We start from the raw sequence: 12,326 nt of genomic DNA on the forward strand, positions 1-12,326 counted from the left end.
CTTGACATGTAACTTCCTGTGCTCTCTGGGTACATGCAGAGCCTTATAAGTAATGATTCCCAAAGAGCCCATCTAATCTGACAATTTTCATCAGCCTCCAAAAGGAGATTTTATCTTTTGTCCACTTCTCCCATTTTTTTTTTAGTGTGTTGCTATAAAAATAAGAGAGGGAACAAGATCTATAACCTTCAACAATGTCCTTGCAAAAGTTAGGAGTGTGACATAAATGCTATCTCTCATGCATCTTTACCACCAGTCAGCATTTCTCAGCAGGTGAGTTAAATATACACTGGCCCGACTCTCGTCTTCTCTAAATCTGGGTGGTACTCTCCAGGCGCCTCCTGTGAGTTTGGTCGAAGAACCACGGGTCCCAGACTATCAGGACCAAACAGCGCGAGCCTAGGCTCCCAGGCCCTCACTAATCTAATCTCAACCAATGTTGAGTCCTCATTTGGGAACATGGCTTGTGAGGAATTTAGGAATAAAATTCTGATTCTGATCATTTACAAACCTTGTTTGATATGAGTGAAATCTACTGTCCAACTTTCATCCCAAAATATCTTTTGTTCCTGATACTTAAACCACTAAACACACACACACAAAGATTGAAATATGATTTTAATGTTTTGCAGTAAAAATTAATTAAAACAGCATTCAGTACAAAATCAATACTTAATTATTCATCATTAGCAACAGACTACCAATTAGACGATGGAACTCATTAGCAAAGTTGATTGCAGTGGGTTTAATAAGGATCTCAATTAAAAAGTCATATAAACAAGAAGCCAAAGATTTGAGAATTCAATACAATTTTTAAAACATCACATGACTTTATTTCAGATTTATCAGATCTTTAATTCTGATACATTGCACATTTCAGCATCAAAATAAAGGAAAATATTCTGTTTTCTCGCCCTTCAAAAGCTATTGCTGTTCTCCCTCCCTGTCCTGCCCCTACTTCTCTGGAATCATTTTCTAGCAATCTTGTGAACTCCTTTCCATTCTCTTATTAAAGGCTCCGGGGAACTATTTCTCTCTCACACCCCCCCACACACTCTGCCCCCACGGTCAACAAGCTCTATTATCTACCCCAGGGAGGGGAACAGTGGCATCAACAATCCAAAACAATAGAAAATGCCAAACCATGGACTTTCAGTTTCAGAATATACTGTCTAGGTTCGGGGGGTAAATGGGCCTGTCTAATAACAGTTTCTAGAATAATGTTTAGATGCACTTTCACAGTTTTCTAGATACACACCAGTGACACGAGGAGCAGGAGCCCACACTTTAGAGCAGGAGCTGGTAAGAATTGGAGACTTTAAATTTAATACCATGCGGATGCACTTAAAGCTGATTTGACCAAAAAGAAATGCACGAGCAGCCCCAGTCTCTGCCTCAAACCACCCCACCTCCATCTAAGGAGGGAGTTATCTTAACTTCTCCATCAGCTCCTAGACCTTTCTTTACTGTGCAGAACCAAGATGACGGGGGAAGAAGGGAAATTAAAGTCACTAAAAAGGCTGCATTGACCTACGTAATGAAGGGCTGAGCAAGGAAGGAGAAATGAAGAGACAGGCAGGTTTATGGGGGTCCAGTTGGGTAGAGATTTGGGGAGCAGCTTGTGCTGGGGGAGAAGAGAGACTTTGGAAAGCTGCAGTGTTAAGGACATACTTTAAGATGGAAAAAATAGGATTTTTCAGAAGTTCTGCTATGGCGTTTTCAGGAGAAACAGCAAGAATGCTTTAATTTGTTTATAATTATTATTTGCTGGTCAGGCAGTCATTGAACGGGACGCCACGCTGCATGGACCACAAGGTGCAGTGTGTTTTCTAGCTTGCTCTCCTCTCCTCTGTTAGACACTAGGTTCTTTCACATCACGTACTCTGCCTTTTGTAAAATAAGAACAAAGTGCAGAGTTCTACACACGGTGTGGCAGGACATGCTCATTAAAGTTTACACTTGAGGCAGAGATAGGATTGAGGCCATTTAACAACAAACAGAAGGTGCTGCATGCCCCGATCCCTTCGCTGAGGCTCTGGGAGAGAAGTCCCAGCTGCCAATTCTGAAATCCCCAGGTGCTCCAGTCTCAGATTACATTAACTATTATTAATTGCTGGCACCTCACAACTCCTTGCCCTGCACCAATGCATCTTAATAGCATGGCTGAGAACCACGGATAGAAACCATTTGCTTCAGGCAACTGAAGAATCCATTTGAAAATCAGAAATGTCTGTAGACCCATACTCCTTTGGCCAGAGAAACAATTCCCAAAAAGCAGGGCCAGACAGTAACAGTTGAGCTCAGTGTGGACCTTTCCAAACTCCAGGACTAGTCTTACACGCCTCTCCAGCCCAAGGGAAGTTAGGGCCCAAGGCTGTCTTCTCTAAAGTGTGTGGGAAGAGCACTAGACACAGAGCCCAGAGATTGGGTTCAATCCAAGCTCTGCCACCATCTTACCGAGAGGCAACACTGGGCAAGAGGATGAGCAAAGAAATGGACTTTGGAGCTAAACAGACTGGGCTCAAATCCCAGCTCCCTCATTTACTCTTCTTGTGAACTTGGGCAAAGCACTTGACCTTTTTGTGCCTCATTTTCCTCATCTGTAAAAAGGAACAAAAATATTTACTTATCAGATTTTGTCATAAGAATTAAATAAGATATATGTAGGTGCTCACTAAAAGTCAGTTGCTGCTGTGTGGCCTTGGGCAGGTTATTTAACATCTCTGAACCTCATCTTTCTCCTTGGTAAAGTAATGGGGGTAGATTACATAATCTCAAAGACTCTTGACAATAGGGAACTCTAAGAAGATATCTGATCCTGGCAGAGAATAATAAACTTAAGGAACAAATAGCTAAGGAAATTTTGTCGTGAGATGTTGACTCAATCTTCCAAATGTCAAGGCAGAGGCAGTAGAGACCAAGCAGATTGGAAAGGCAATCATCACACAGGCATCTGCAGCAAGTGGACATACCCCACAGTCAGCTGGGCACAATGAGCAGCTCTCACTTTCCTCACAAAGGCCATCCCCACAGACTGAACCAATGGAGAGAAAGAAAAAGAGAACTTAAAAAATATTTTTAAGACCAAAATAAGTAAATTCAATTAAAAAACAATTTTTAAATGGAACAAAAAGCAAACTGGTCTAAGACTTGGTTCTGATGCTGGTTCTATCACTAGCTTGGTTTCCAATGTTGCTTTGGCTACCAGGAAGCTCATAGTCAAATTTATTGTTCATTTTTAATAACTGTAGAGAAGTTATATATTGTCACTGTAACTCCACTCACCCTTTCACTTGACCATTATACTTTAACTTATTTTCCATGATCACAGCTTTGTTTTATTTTAGATTTTGCTATTTCATTATAGCTATTCTTATAATCCACTTGAAATCCTTTATGAAACAAGGAGGGTATAAATAAATAGAAATCATTTTTCAAGTCACTCCATTACTTTACACGTCATTTCTCTATGTGTAACATAAGAGTTTGAGACTCAACATCCAACATTCCTTTCAGCCCCAATCCTGTTCATTCTCTTCCCTGACTTCTAAAGCTCAAAGGCCATATGAGGTTGACTTACTATATGTAAATAGCACTGGGTTCTCCAATGTGTTTTAAGTTTTCCTTAATCTTTGACTGAGAGTCATTTATGCTCTGTAACATTATTGTTAGTAATACTGATGAATTTTAAATAACTCATTTTACAGATTCCTTCCGATCCTCTTAGACATTCCATTACTATCCTAGAATTGGATTTATAACTCTAACATTTGAATAGGGCATAACATTTGTTTAGTACTTATCACCTTGACTAAGAGCTTGAAGTTACCACACTTTGATCTTCAGCAACCCCGTGTGACAGGTGAAGCAGGCGCACGTCTCCATTTTATAGATGAGGAAACAGAAACACAAAGAGATGAAGTGACTTGTTCAAAGTCACACAGGTAATGCTGGGCACAGGGACCTGAACTCTGATCTTCGGACTCTAAACCCTTGGCCCTCTCCAACCTCCCAGTCTCTGTAAAAGACCCCTCCAGCTCCCAGTGAAGACTTCCGGGTCATACATCTCCTCTTGGATGTGTCATCCTGGAGAGTTATCCGCTCCCGTCCTGTGAAGTACCACAGAATTGGTCTCATTCCTCTTTGACATGACAGATCTTCTAATGTTTGAAACAGCAATCCTGAACCCTTTAAATCTTTATTCCCGAGCCAAACATCAGAGTCAAATTCCCTCAGAGCTGTTTTACCTGTTAGACACAAGAGGCCCAGTATCTAACTGAAGCCTATGGGAAAAAAAAAATTGAACTGGCTCCAAGCTACAGAAAAACACCCTGAAAGTAATAAGCATTTAATTAACTGCTTGCAAAATGCAACATTATTTCAACTTCATTAATTGTTAAATTTATTACTCACAACAAATTTCATTACATGTGAGAACAATTTGTGGATTAGAGTCTCTTGTTTTTCAAGAATTCTTGAGTAGGCACAATGATTGATAAGAAGACAACTGTAAATTTAAGGTCTTTCATAGGCAAATAATTTCAAAAGCAAAATTATAAAAATCCTTTCAACATTTTTATGGACAATTGTACACTTAATTGAGATGTGGGTGTATTTTAATATGTTTGGTATAAGTGATGAAGCCTCCAGAAAAGTCTACAGAAAGTTTGAAACGGTCCTGAGTCTCCAGGCAGACCAAACAGGCACCTTCTAGTAAGATTGCTCCCTGTGGCCTAACAGTCTGTAGTTTCTTCTAGTTGCTGGATTTGCCCAGTAAATTGAACCCCATTGGTTTAGAAGAAAATAAAGTGTGGGGAGCATTGTGGCCCTGCCACAGTATTGCCAACAGGGCCTAAAATGTGCCAGAGATTGTAGGCAATCAAGAATTCAAAAGGACCCCCAGAGGAAGCTCCCTATCTCTGCATCAGCCAAACCTGTCCTCCAGACGTGATGAGAAAGCGCTCTGAAGAATCCGTAACTCTGCCAGGAGAGCCGCTGCAGTCCGCAGATTGCCAAGGGCATGGTTTCATTGCTGCAAGGAGCCTTGGGGTGCACTGGCAGGATCTTAAAAATATTGTGTGTTAAAAACCAGCTTGCATCCCGACAAAGAGACTGCTGTTAATTCTGTTAAACTTCTTGCATTCAAGTGATGCGCTTGGCATCAAAAATGGGCCATTCTTTAAAGGCTCAAAGGCTCTGGGAGCGCTGCCTTCATGGAGCCTAAGGTGAGACCATCTGGCGCGGAGTCTTTACCCTCACTGCCCTCAGAAGCCACCAAGGGGAAAAGCTGCGGGGATCAGCTTGTGAGTCCTGAGGGCTGGAAATGATGACAAACCCGCTTCCTGAAGGGCTGAGCCTGTGACTCTTGGCTTCAATCCCAGGCCTTCCGGGAGTCCTGGGGAGCGGGATTACTGAGGCGACATATTGATAGGACCTGCTGAAGCCACAGCCAGTGCTAAAACTTGCTACCCTGCATGGGAAAGGAGAGCCTGAACCTTATTTGGGTTCAAGGGGGACTTCCAAGGTCTTTCTGCCTGAGGCAGGAGCTAAAGCAAGTTCCTGAGAGAGATGGGTAGGGGACACGGGGCCCTCAACAAGAGGACATGTAGAAAAAGCTTCTACCCAGAGGTACTCTCTGTCTCAGAGGCTCAGAGGCCTGGGAGAAGATGAATTTGCCTCATTAAAGCTCCCTGTCTGCATCTAGCACTTCGAGAGTTGGTCCAGGGCTGCCTCCTACTTAATCTCCCACATCTGCTTGTTCCATCTCTGTGCCTCAAGCCATAGTTTGCCTCTCCTCCCAGGCCCTTCAGATTGATGTTGAAATCAGCTTGGCTCTTGACCGTGGCTTCCCTCAGTGCTGTGTGCACCCTTCCCTTGTCTGGTACTCCCATAGGCAGTCCTGGTCCCAGAACCCAGCCAGGGCTGCACAGCCACACTTCTGGTTGTCCAAGTAAAGACTCTAGATGCTCTCATGCAGAGACCTCTAGAGCTTCCACATAGAGACTCAGCCAGGACCCTTGAGGACAGGGTCAGTTTTGGCCACAGAGGAAAACCACCTTTGGTAATCCAATAGTGCCCGTTGGTGCTTGCGCTATGCAGGAACAATGCTAGGTACTTGGGCTACAGCATGAAACAAGGCCTACCCGGGCCCTGTCCTCACAGAGCTTAGAGTCACCTTCTGCCCTGGTGAACAGACATTCTCCCTCCACGCCCACTGCTGGTGGCACAGTAGTTTTGGCTTCCAGATGGGCTTTCATCTTTCTGATTCTGACATGGGCAATAAGCGAGGTTACGCTCTACTGGACCAACACCACCTGGACTCAGTACAGCAAGGACTCAGTACAGCCAAGGTTCATTTCACCCCTTCTACCCGATTCCCTTTCTAGTTCACTCACTGTTGCCCCAGGATATGCGTGATCTATGGGTATCTCCCGCATCTATCCATCAGTCACTTCAAGTTACAGCTCTAGTGCAAAGGGAAAAAATGTGGGACACAATAAATACCCTATGGCTATTCAGTGCAGTGCACGTCCAACCTGATCTTTCCACTGGAATAAGTAGAATTTCACTCATTGGAGCATACATGACAGCAAGAAAAACACAGCTCATGAAACCATATTTATTTTCTATTAATCTTATAACAACATCCCTTATCCACATTAAAATACTCAAAACAGACTCATTGTCACCTGCAGGGCATGTGGCTGATTAGAATGAGGGCTGCCTGAATCACGAAGTTGATTCCTTGAAGGGTAATACAAGGAGACGTCGTCTGCTCTCTGATTACACAGCCCGAGATTAGGCTTCTCTTGTCAATGACGGTGGATACTGGTTTCTCTGAATTTTGCAAAGCTTCTAGTGTCTAACCGAAATCCCTCCAAAATACCACTGAATCTTTACTCTCTTATGCTGCTCTCAGCAATATTAAATTTTGAAGATCACATAGGTAATACACTTAAATAACCAAGAGTTTGACTTAGCATTTTTAAATTCTGGAATTACTTTCAAATTGGCTATTTCATGGTCTTCTCTATATTTACTGCAATCAGGTGTACCTCACTTTGTGGAATAAATGCACCCCAAGAGGTTCACTTTTAACGTGAATTTTCCCCCTTTGACATTCCTATAAAACCAATCCCAAGACAAAAGAAAATCGCCTTTAATGATACAGAAATCTTTTTTAAATCACACATTTAAAGGAGAATTTTTTTATAAAATAATAATAATACGCACATGAAGACTGAAGTTTCTTTTGTTTGGCAGAATCACTTCTAGAGTTAAAGGGAAAACAGCAATTATAGCTTAAGAACAGAACACCCTAGACTAAAAATTCATTCAGCTTTTATCAAATCTCCGTGCTGTCATTTTACAAGCGAATAACAGGAAACTCTCCTTGGGTGCTCAGACCCTGTTTCCTAGCAATTGATGGAGGCTGCAGGCTCTGAGGAATAAGTAATTGAGCCAAGGCTGAGGAGAGTGGAGACTGAGGTTCTAAATACCATAGGAAGTGGATCAATAGGCAATTATGAAAATATGGGCCTCCCTCTTATGTGTTCATAGTAATACCTGTTCCCAAATTTAAAGTTGGGCTTTAGACATCCTATAATAATTCCTTTAATCAAGCAGAATCCATATATATCCATAAAGGTTGAGAAGGGGGGACCGAACAGGTAAGAAAAAAATTACTGTCTGGTAAAAGGAGGACAAAATGTAGAGTTTTGTGAATCGGGTTGTAGAGTGGACAGGAGTTCAGCACCAGACCCAAAGACACCACTTACAGTGTGTGTGGGCACGCACACATATGTGTGTGTGCATGCACACACATGCACGTGCACACGCAAATAACAATGTAGTAACAGCAACAGGACTTTGCTGGGGTTGGCACAGACTAAATCAGAAGGAAAGAAAAGGAGAAAAAACAGAATGCAGATCTGAATATACAGCAAATTTGCAATTATGTAAAAGCAACGGAAGTTCACCGAACTTTGGTTATTTCTAGGATTGTGGATGACTGTGGATCGTTTGTCTTAGCACTTTTTTGTATTTTCCTAATTTCTATAGTGAGCATGCATCTTTGGCTTCCTTATATAACAAGGAACTGTTTTGTTTAGAAAAAGAAAAGGCTTGAGATCAAGAATCAGCAGGCAAAGGGAAATCCCCCTGAGAAGAGCAGACGAACAGAAGGAAGACTCGGTTAAGGAGCGGGGGCTGGCGGTAGTAGAGAAAACCTTCAAATCCACCTGAGATGCGGCACCTAAAGTGAGGTCAGGGTTGGGTTGAGAGGCAGTTCTGGGGGTGACACAAAGCAGGGGCCATAAAAGCAAGGGACTAGTTAGTGAGGCTCCTATCTGTAGTTCACCCTCCTGTGAGGACTGGTAGCTCCAAATCGCCTCACATTGTGATAACCTAGACTTTGGACCTAAACCACCAACTGGATGTGCAAACTCAAGACCCACTCCAGACCAGGGCGGAGGAGGAGTGGAGAGAAAGACAGCCGTCCCAAACGGACATCCCCTAGTGCCAGCGGGAAAGAGGCCGTGACAAACAATCTCAGGAGCAGATGGGCGGCACCCAGAGCGAGTGACCGAAACACATGGCCCAGAGCAACGGCGCTCCACCTTCGGAGATGCAGCAGGAGCAATGACAGCCCAAAGGCAGATCGCCCAGGGGGACAGCTGCCACCCCATCCTCCTTCCCCAGTGGCTACAACACAACCCAGGATCTGACAACCTGAGAGTGAGTGTACACAGTACATGGAAAGAGGGAAACCACCCACGGATGTGGATTCCCAGCCTTTCTCCTCCTCCCATGCTTCAGAGAATTCTGTCTTGACCCTCCTCACCCCGGATGGTCCTGCTTTGCTAAATAAGCTCTTGGGACCTTGTAATGTGAAGGCGTGGTGAGGATGACAAGAGGCATAGGGGCAAGAGCTGGTGGGGTATGGGGTGGTTGTTGGAGGGAGGCTGCGGTCAGAGAGATGGGGCTGCTGCAGTGTAAGGGAAATAGAGGGAAGAGAAAAGGAGATGTCGAAGATATATTCCTGTGGCTTCCGTGTCTCAATTGTGGAAATCAAGAAAGGCAAGTAAAGGGCGGAGAACTTTGGAAATTACTTTTAAATGCTGGGCTGTATATTATCTGAACCACAGCAGTGCTCTGAGACCGTCCCAGGAGAGTGCAGGCTTTAAAAAGATGACACAGCAATGAGGCACACCTCATTCCTCTAGGGACCTTAGGGCTCAGGGGCGAAGCTAACTAGAGTCCGATAAAACTACAGCAAACCTTTACTTCCTAACGTCCTTGCACGTATTGGCTAAAATAAGGGCCTTTAACCTTTATTGTTTCCCCCTGGGGTTTTTTCCTAACAGAATTGTCCCTGAAGCTCCTAACTGTGAAAGCTCCTCAAATTTCTCTGACAGTAGAGAAGGTATAAGAGCACATCGTGTTGGAAGTGACAGGGGGAAAAAATGATAATATCTTTCCTAAGCTTGAGCTGTACAGAAATGTCTGCTCTGGGTATGTTTTAAAGGATGAATGACCAAATCTGCAATATTCTTGGTATCTAGAGCAAGATGCTTGACAATTTCATACCTTGGTGCTCTCTAATGAAAGCAAGGCTCTCTTTAGTGAAGTCAGTTGTATTTACCATAATAAGTAGGAATAAAGAGCCATTCTGTGTACAGCAAGATGGTGCTAGTAATCTTATATGCACAGTCATAGGTGCACACTGGGACATGCTGGGGGTCACAAGAACTCAACAGTAAACCCTGAGTCTTGGTAAACAGTCAAGAACTAAATGGTGACAAATGACTTCCCTGATGTGGTGCAGGAATATTCACTGCCATGGCACAGTCTAGGACAAAGATAGCAAAAACGTGGCATGAGTGTTACCCTCCCATCTCCAGTGACCACGGCAGACATCACTAATTATTCACTACAATCTTTCCTGCTGAGCCAGGCATCGTCCCAGAAACCTTCTCACTGCAGTTCTCCAGGCAGACACTCCCAGTGGATCAGAGCTAGCACATGAAATGAAATCTATTTCCCATTCCTGCTCTGTGGGATGGTTAAGGCCAAAATGACAATGCAGGGATGAGTGTGCAAAGATCCCACCTCAGGGGTCCACAGGGGTATTTGAGTTGATGGTGCAGAGACAAACTGACAGCAGAGCTGGCCTCCTGCAAAGGGCAAAGATAGGGCACTTACAGGTGGCAGGTTGCAGAAAGGGTTCCCCTGCCCATAAGCATCTCTCACAATCCCCAAGCCTCTCCTATTTCCCCCTCTCAGTTTTAGACACTGAGGGCTGCTGTTCAAGAGAAGGTATTTTCAGGAAGGAATAACCTTTTCAGCTATTGTCTTTTATAAACACCTTGGCTCAAATTAATTTTTCACATCAACAAATGAGACACCTAGGAGGACCCTGAAGGATTAGGGTTCAAGCGGGGTCAGGTTTGAAGAGGCAAATGATCAGGGGTTATTCAAAGAAGGTGCAAAGGGCTGGGTACAGGAATACCACTTCCCACCCACAGCTCTTGGGAAGGTCAGCTCTACAACCAGTAAGCTGAGCATCAGATCCTCAAATACGGAAAAAATCCTGTAGTAGATGACTGGGGGAAAACATTTGACTTGGGCTTCTTCTTTAAGAAATGAAATTAAAATTTAAGAAAATAGGTTTGTTTTATCTTACTTTTTTTAATTAGAATCTAATTGGCATGACTATGTACTAAGTCTTTGAACAACTCAAATATTTATGTGAGGGGACATAACTCTCCCAAGAAAAAGAGTATAGTAGCCTTATATAATATTCTTCACTTCATGGTCAGCTTTTGTCATAAGATATAAAGATGGTCACTTCTAGAAAAAATACTCAAGGACATATTCACTTATCAAAATCAACATCCTTTGATATTCAAATCATTTGCTTTGAAGATCTGTCAAGTCATAACCCTATTGGTTTTCTCTTCAGTTGTAACTTTCCTGACTTTCCCAAACCTCATTTGTGTGTGATTTGAGCAGTATTCCTATATCATTTTCTTCAACTTCATGAAATCCTGCAACGTTTGCAAGAGTGACAATTTCACGTCACAACCTGTTCTCACTGAGTTTGCATTTACGCTGTTGAAGGTGGCAATATCCATCAGTGAAACTGACTGGAAATCTATGCTGATGGGCGAGGAGAGGCAAGTGCTGGCCTTAAGCAGGGTTGATACTTGAGAGGAGACAAATTCTGCAAGCTGAACGGTGAGTATTTTCATGTGATGATAAATGTTGCTTCCTCATGAAATCACGTAATGTCGTGACTGGGGGCAAGGGTACTCAGATACTCAGGATGCCTGTAATACGCCAGCCTCCTCCTGGGGCCACAGCTGACTGGATCAGAGGTGCACATCTGACCAATCAGGCCAATCAGCTTCTCTTTCCCAGGAATCTGGGATTGAGACACAGATGTGTGTACACAGCAGTGATCTCTGAACCTTTTTGATTGTGCATCCCTATCAGTAAAAAGGCTTAACTATACCTTCAATAGATATGTTTTTATTTATAAATTGCATTCATAATTATATTTATTTGTAAATTACATGAATATAATTATTAATCTTTCAAACATTTCAAATGCAAGTTAAAATATTTTTAATATTTTAATTTATGACTAATATAAAAACCCTTTTATTCTCTAGAACAAAATTATTAGTAAAATATTTAAATTTTTTATTATTCATTTATTATCATTGTCTTAAGAGACTTCCTTCAACTCTACAACACAAAAATTTCCGAGCATCCATTTCAAGATGTTCTCTCCATAGCAAGAGTTCTTTTGGAAGGCAGATACTTTCTCTCTCCTGGATAAAATGTCAACTTTGCCTCGAAGAAACAGAACAAACTCTTTTTTTTAAATAGCTGCAAGTATCACAGAAAACGTCAGTGAATTTGGAATATTTGTTGAAAGAGAAAGATGTATAACTCATCTTTAAGAAGGACCATTCTTTTGCCACAAGATGACCAGAAAACTTGTGATACAAAAGATATTCATGGTCACTCCCTTTCTTTTTACAAAGTCTGGGATGATTCTACTATTTGAAAAGTCCTTGCTTTTATCAACTTAACCACATCAATGACTTCCTGTGGCACTTTGTACCACTTCTGACTTCAATTCTTTCCTACACTAGATTGAACATGAATAACAGTGAAGGACTTTCACACGTAGAGCTAACGCTCTAGTCTCACCTCAGAGTTAATTTTATTCCAGTCGTAGCCACCACTCCATCAGGGTTACACACAGGCGTGGAACATTATCTCATACAGCCCTCACTTCCTGTGCGGCGACGGCG

General features: G+C 42.6%; 1 long non-coding RNA gene across 1 annotated transcript; it reads right to left on the minus strand.

Moving 5' to 3' along the window:
- Nucleotides 1–637: 637 nt before the first annotated feature.
- LOC123280251 (uncharacterized) lies at nt 638–11,520 on the minus strand. The gene is made up of 3 exons (XR_006519020.2): nt 3,807–11,520; nt 2,973–3,034; nt 638–2,600 (listed from the first exon to the last, which is right to left on the minus strand). It is a non-coding gene; the product is annotated as an uncharacterized lncRNA (long non-coding RNA).
- Nucleotides 11,521–12,326: the final 806 nt, after the last annotated feature.

Source organism: Equus asinus, chromosome 23 (assembly GCF_041296235.1).
Source record: "Equus asinus isolate D_3611 breed Donkey chromosome 23, EquAss-T2T_v2, whole genome shotgun sequence".
Taxonomy (NCBI): Eukaryota; Metazoa; Chordata; class Mammalia; order Perissodactyla; family Equidae; genus Equus; species Equus asinus.